Source organism: Myodes glareolus, chromosome 4, assembly GCF_982192425.1.
Source record: "Myodes glareolus chromosome 4, mMyoGla1.1, whole genome shotgun sequence".
Lineage (NCBI taxonomy): Eukaryota > Metazoa > Chordata > Mammalia > Rodentia > Cricetidae > Myodes > Myodes glareolus.
The window spans coordinates 113,273,551-113,281,392 of record NC_142029.1 but is presented as its reverse complement, the minus strand read 5'-3'; positions in this window follow the sequence as shown (position 1 = coordinate 113,281,392).

The window sequence follows — 7,842 nt, the reverse complement described above, 5'->3', positions numbered from 1 at the left end:
CTCTGATTCTGTATAACTTCAAGGCATGTCTCAGCTACGTTCTTCCTACTGTTTTTAACTTAAAATGCTTATTTGCTTTGAGTGTGAAAGAATGGCTAGAAGCATAACTCTGTTTGGGACATTTGAAGAAATCCAAGACATCTCAAGTAACTATGAGAAAAATGCAGAAAACTAATCCAGAAGAGAAAAGTTAAGCTGAGTGACGCATGGTCGGACTGGAAGGAACTCTGTGTTCTGTTTCCGTCTTCACTAGAATTAGACAGGAGGTCATTAAGATGAGCGAAGTCTGTTATCATCCAATAGCATGGTTCCACTCTGTGTCAGGTGTGTAGGAAATAGGTACATTTAACAAAGATAGAAAGAGAGGAAGATAAAACCTGAGAAAAGGAAAAATGTGTATCTCAATTTGAGATAAATCCATCACCATTGAGTTCTGCAGAAGCTAGCCGCCTGCTGCAGCTGGGTGAAACAGGCTACAGCTGGTTTAAATTATGAACTTGTTTCTAGCAAGACTAGTTTCCATGCCTTTCACACTGCGATTTGCTTATTTTAAAGCCACACATCTTTTTAAATCCTGTATTAATTATCGCTAAGATAGTCTGAATCACAGACTAATTTGTACTTTGGCTCAGCCCACTAATATCAACATTAGCTTTATATCCTGATTAATGGTTAATGTCAGGGAGAATTGCCATGGACTAATATGTCTTCATTTTTCTCTGAATAATAATAATAATAATAATAATATTCTTAGCAAACTTTGAAATTAATGCTTTATATTGTGCAGTAAAAATTTCAGTCCTGATAAATGTAGACATGAAAACATTCACTCTGTCTGTAGACATTTTACTGCTACTAAATTATATTACATTCTGTAAAATAGGTCACAGAAATAGGGCATTCCTTAATTATTGTTGGTGGGACTTCTATTTGCTACAAAGTTGTTATAAACTGATCACATATATGCACATACGTGTGAGAGGAAGATGCCACTATAGCCACACTTGACCTATCCATGTGTGCACTTAGTGTACATCTGTTGCTGTGATCAAAAACATGATTTGCTTACTCACAATTACTATATGTAAACCTTGTTTTATTATTTGATTTTCTATATTAGTATGAGGCTGTGATATCACATTTTATACACTGTTAGAATCTCAAGCTTTAGGTTTAACTCCTATATTCTTACCAATAAAAAGTCTGAAAATACTGACTGCTAGCAATTGAGTGAAATACTCATTAGTTCCTTAGGAAGCTCTATTAATCAGCTTATTAGATGTCCTAAAACTTCATTTTGTGTACAAATGAAATTTCATTTTATTGAAATACATGTAGTCCATATGAGTGTAGTGTTTTCCTAGTAATAATTGATGCAGTTCATTTTAGAATTTCCACATCTATGGGTTATCATATCACAAAAACATATGAACTTTTAGAAAATCTTCTGCACTGATGTTAAAATGTCACTGTGGTTGTTTTCTGATGTTCATCAGAAAAAGCAGGTGGGGCAAGTAAGGAAGCATGTGCAAACAAGTAAGCAAATGGTGTTTTGTGATATTTTGATTACATTCTGACAATAAAGTTTGCTTTGAATCAGAAGGTAGTGCTAACCATTAGCTTACCAAAATTAATCATAGAGGTTTTGGAGGACTGAGGACAGATAAAGAGACAGGAAGTGATAAGTGCTTTGAGCAAATCTCAGTGTTTTTCAATGACAGAATGGAAGAGATTGTAGAGTGTTATAAATATAAGTTATTAGTCAGTCATCCTTAAAGTACTAATATTAATTGCAGGGAGAAGCCTTATTTAGTCCCCTGCATATGTTTTTAATGCCACGCTTAAAACCAGTAAGTAGAAACAAAGTTTGTCTAATCAGATATACCTAGACAGCCCTAAAATATTTCAGAGATCTTCAGAATATAGCATTTAAAATGCTGATTTAAAAGTTTATATCAGTTTTTTAATCTGTTTTTATCAGAACTCAAGAAATTGGACACCAAAAGAACACATAATCCAATTAAAAAAATGGAGTAAAGACCTAAACAGAGAACTCTCAACAGAGGAATCTAAAATGACTGAAAGACACTTAAATAAATGTTCAATATCCTTAGTCATCAGAGAAATGCAAATCAAAACAACTCTGAGATTCCATCTTACACCTAAAAGAATGGCCAAGATCAAAAACACTGATGACAACTTATGCTGGAAAGGTTGTGGGGGAAAAGGAACACTCTGCACTGCTGGTGAGAATGCAAGCTGGTACAACCCCTTTGGACGTCAGTGTGGCAATTTCTCTGAAAATTAAGCAACAACCTTCCTCAAGACCGAGTAATACCACTTTTGGGTATATATCCAAAGGATGCTCAATAGTGCCACAAGAACATGTGCTCAACTATGTTCAGCTTTGTTTGTCATAGCCAGAACCTGGAAACAACCTAAATGCCCCTTGACCAAAGAATGGAGAAGGATAATGTGGTAAATTTAGGCAATGGAGTACTACACAGCAGAAAAAAATAAAAACATCTTGAATTTTCCAGGAAAATAGATGGAGCGAGAAAATATTATTTTTAGTGAGGTAACCCAGACACAAAAAGACAATTATCACATATACTCACTCATAGGTGGTTTCTAAACATAAAGCAAAGAAAGCCAGCCTGCAAACTACAATCCTAGAGAACTTAGACAACAATGAGGACACTAAGAGAGACTTACATAGATCTAATCTACAGGGGAAGTAAAAAGTAGAAAAAGACAAGATCTCCTGAGTAAATTGGGAGCATGGAAATGTGGGGGAGGGTTGAAGGGGAGGGAGGGGAGTGGCAGGGAGGGGAGCAGAGAAAATTGTAGAGCTCAATAAATATCAATAAAAAATTTAAAAAAAATAAGTTTATATCAGACAGAGACTCCTATATCCTAACAGTGGCTCAAGGTCTCCAAAGAAGATCATGGGACATCACAATGTCTCCACCTGGATAAGGATGATGCTGACCACTGGGAAAGATGTCCCAATGTACCACTTGCTGCCAGGACCCAGCCCAGATTCTGAAACAAACAAAAACTTTGGAGAATTCATCCTACCACTTTTGCCTAGACAAAATAAGGTGAGCCTTTTCCCTGTCCCTCTTCCACAGGAACGTTACCCTTTGGGCAGGGTGAAGCCAGATGCTCTGATACTTCTGCCTCCAGGGCATGAAGACCTACGTATGATTTTGTATGAATCATTTCTAATAGATTCAGAAGCTTCTTGGTCTGTACTTAGGTATAACTTATTTATCCTTCTGGGATCTCTGATAGTATTTATGGCTAGACTAGGTATGACTTTGTCAGACTGACAACATCAGACAACCAAATCCTTCCACAAGGCTATAACCAGCTTGTTAGCTCTTTATATAGAGAGGTCTGAGAATATAATCAGAAGCTTTAAGTTCTGATCTTCTATAGTATAGTTCTGATAAGCTGATAGAAAAATAACTAGTTACTGTTTGGGTCACAAGCTCAAGATTTTAAATTTCTTTTGGTTGTCTTCTAAATATAGGTTTACATGATGTTTAACCCAAATCTATATTTTTTTACCAGGATTGAAAGGTATGAGTCTATTCGTGTTGTTTTTTGATATGGATTTCACTATGGGCCTAAAAATTTCAAATGTATTATTTTAATTTAAATACATAAATTTTAACTTCTGTTTCTAGTTTAAATGTGTCTCAACAGGTTTTCACATATAAGCATCAGATGCTGACTACAATCTGTTCCAAAGGACTGTGAGCACTGAACTTGCTGATAACTGATGTGATCAGTCCAGCCGATATGAATGCTCACACCTGACTCTTCAAAAGAGTATGTAAATCAGATGCTTCTGATGAATACCCATTGCCTAAATTCCCACTTTTCTTTTGACTAACACTTCAACCTTCCTGACCCATGATAACAATATCCCAAAGTCAGCCAGAAGCAGTGATAGAAAATAATATGCTGTCTTATAATCCCTGGTTGACATGCTAAGTCAAAAGAAAATTCCCTAGCATAGGGAGCTATGGGGGGCACTGGGTAAAAAATGGTGATTCTATGTTAACCATTCAGGGATAGTCAAAGAATCCATGGCTAGGTGAGGGAAGGACTAGCAAACTGAAAAAGGGAGCAAGAGGCAAATCAAGGATGACTTAACAGTTCCCCTGGATGACTACCTTAATCTTCATCATAATGGGCCCCCTCCTCATATTAATTTTACTTCTAACCTTTGAACCTTGCATTTTAAATAAGCTAGTACAATTTAATGGTCATCAGATATCAACCAATGGCCCTCATAAAGCTGGGCAATTTAAAACAAGACTGAGACCCATGATTGACCTCTTGTAGGAACAAGAAAGAAAAGGAAATGGAGAAGAACAGGTTCTATTCTGAGAAAGAAGTCTGTTTTAGACAGAACCTAACTAACGAAGTGAATGCAGTCCAGAAAAGTCATAAACATTCCCAAGAAACTGCCTGCCCTGGTCAAAGTGACTCACCAGGGTGTCCAAACAATTCCTGTTTACATTTGCCAGCTTCAAATGTCCTTGTAGGTACCTGATTAACCACTGCTTTGACTGTTTTGAAATTCCTCTATGCCCCAACCAACAAATTAAAAAGTTGTGTACTTTTACACAATCCCAAAACATCAGGGCTTCTGTCACCCTGCTTGCAGGTTTTCCTTTTAAAGTATCCTTATCCTGGAGTGTTGGGGACATTCTTCCCCACTTGCTGTGATGGTGTGTTGAATTGCAGTCCAAGTTAGACAATTTATAATAAATAAACCTCAATATGTTTGCATCAAATAATGGCTCTGTGGTAGTCTTGTTTGGGGGTCCCGTGACACGGGCATAACTCATTCACCTTTTGTGAAGCAGATGTCAAGTTCATGGGCCACTCCGAACAGAATTATTCTAAAAGACAGGAATGGTGCAGGAGAATTGTCTGTATCTGTCAATCATGTATTTTAATAAAATGCTGATTGGCCAGGCAGGAAATATAGGCGGGTCAACCAGACAGGAAGTAGAGGTGGGGCAATGAGAATAGGAGAAGGCTAGGGAGGAGGAAGCTCCCTCTTCCATTCCTGCCCAGATCACCAAAGAAGCAGCATGTGAGCTACCCAGCTAGAAAAGGTACTGAGCCATGTGGCTAATGTAGATAAGGATAATGGGGTAATATGTGTTATAAGAGCTAACAATTAGCCAGAGCTAAGGGCCAATCAGTTTATAATCTTATGGAGTCCTGTGTGTGATTTTCTTTGGGGCTTGCTGGCTGTGGAGTACCAGGTAGGACAGAAACCCCAACAAGCAGGCCCCTTCATGTTACACTGGAAGATTTAGTTACAACAGTATCGGAAGCTGTCACTCAGTTACAATGAAGAACATGATAGAGGAAGCTAGGGTTATCAATGTGGAAGGGTTAGAGGTGATGAGGTTTCCCAAGATCAAATCCTTGATGAGGCCCTTATGCTGATGTGGAAACATGGATTATATTTGAAGGTCACACCTTGGCCCTATGCCTTACAGCAGCTTTGAAGCTTGGGACAAGATTGAAGAATCGAGAAAGAGCACTGAGCCAGTTTTTAAAATTATAGATGGCCCAAGATAATCTTTTACTAATATTTTTTACAAAGATTGACTTCAGTTATAACTGGAATGATATAAGATTCAGATGTTAGATAGATATTAATTGAATATTTAGCTTTTGAATATGATAATTCAAAATGTAAAAGGGCGATCACTCTTGTAAAGGCAACATCAGCACCCATAGATGAATGAATAAAAATGTAGCTGCTATTGGATCTCATGCTTATAATGATACTTGGATAGGAGAAGTGATTTCTAAATATTTTAAGAAAATAAATCATTAGATGTTTTAATTGTGGTAAACCAGGTCATCGTAAAAGGGACTGTAGATAAGGAATGTTAACAGCCCTTACTGGTGTCGATATTTTGTACAACAGCCATTGAAATAATTTTCAGTCAGTTTCTGAAATCTATAATTTACCATCATGTTGATATCTTACTAGCTGGTTCAGAAACAGATATTGTAGAGAAAATGTTTGAAGAAGAAAAGGAATATTTGCTTTTTGGGGGATTACAAATTGCTACTAGAAAAGATACAAAGAGGAGATTATGTTAATTACCTAAGATATATGATAAATTTGCAAAAATTTCAACCACAGAAAGCACAAATCAGGAGAGATCAATTACAAACTCTTAACTATTTTCAAAAATTGTGGGAAGGTATTTCCTAGTACGGCCCACAATTAGACTGACAACTCAAGAGCTAGGTAATGTATTTCAAACCTTACAGGGTAATAAGGACTTAAATAGTCCAAGAAAATTACGATGTGATGTTGAACAAGCGACTGCAGTTTATAAAGAAAACTAGTTGGACCCTTCCTCGCATTGTACAGAAAATACCAATTTCTGAGGGCCATACATTCTATATTGATGAAAACAAACCAGAAAAGGAAGGCTAGAAATCAGAAGATTTAAAGAAAGGGGCTCAAACCCTTATGACTCTGTTTAAAAGTCAAAATTACATGCTATTTCCAAGATATTGTCAGATTTTCCAGAACTTCTTAATATAGTTACTGACTCTCAATATGCAGTAGGTGTTGTTTTACTTACTGAAACTCCTAAACTTATTCCAGATGAATCAGAATTAGCTTTGTTACTTATTAAGTTACAAGAAATAATCAGAAATAGAAATCACCCCTTGTATATAACACATATATCTTATATGAGTCTACCAGGACCCCTAGCACAGATAATAATATCTGACCTATGTTGGAAGAGTTTCCTGGTATGGGACAGAAGAAAATCCAAAACTAAGGGAATATTCTAGTAATACTAATCTTTTAGTTCTTTGGTTTTAGTTTGTCTCTTTAAAACTTTTCTAAAGATATAAATATTATCTCACAATTTAAAAGATTTATATATATTCTGCTTTGTGATATTAATGGTCACATAGAGTATTAATTCTAGAAAAAGGCCTATTATAACTTCCTATACATGATTTTGTGCTTGAATCTGAATCAGGTTACTGGGAATTAAGTTGTATACTCTGGATGTACATAACAAAGTAGGGTTCTCAAACTTCTCCAAGGTCTGCTGCTTATGGTATTTAAAATATTTAAGTTTCTGCAGTGACCCCTGGTCGTTCCTAACAATAATATTTGATGTTCCAAAAAGGACAATTTTCTCTCCCCCACCCAAAAACGGGAGATTATATTGAGGGATCTCATTCTGAAAAGAAAAGGGAATACAGAAATTATAAGATAAAAAGGGTAGATTATTGAATCTAATTTTAAGTTAAAAAACTACTAGTCTTAAATATTTTATGTTGATATGCATTGTTATATATTGATACAACTTTGGAATCATAAATAAAACATAGGGATGTAGAGAGTGGAACTAGAAAGCCATTCTGCATGAGTGGGTATAAAACACTCTGGCTTGTTTATCATCTTGCGGCTACCTCTGAATACTCTGAATACCTCTGAAGATCATTACATTCACTCTGGTATCTTCACTCTTTGTCTCAGCTACAATCAAGGAAAAATGTGTTGAGTTTGACATACGTTACACCATGCACGTACTCCACTACCTTTGTGTTTTTTAGAATGAGAAAATGTGAGAGTGCTTTTCTTTATTTCTATACAACTATGTGTTTAGATGCCAGCCCGAAGACAAAGACAAGCAAGATCTGAGATTTTGTTACATGGATTAATGGAAAGAAATAGTAGGGAAAAGTGTATTTTTCATTAGGCATAAAGGAATTCATCTGTAGGAAAGAAGATATAAACATAGCTGCTGAAATCAAAAT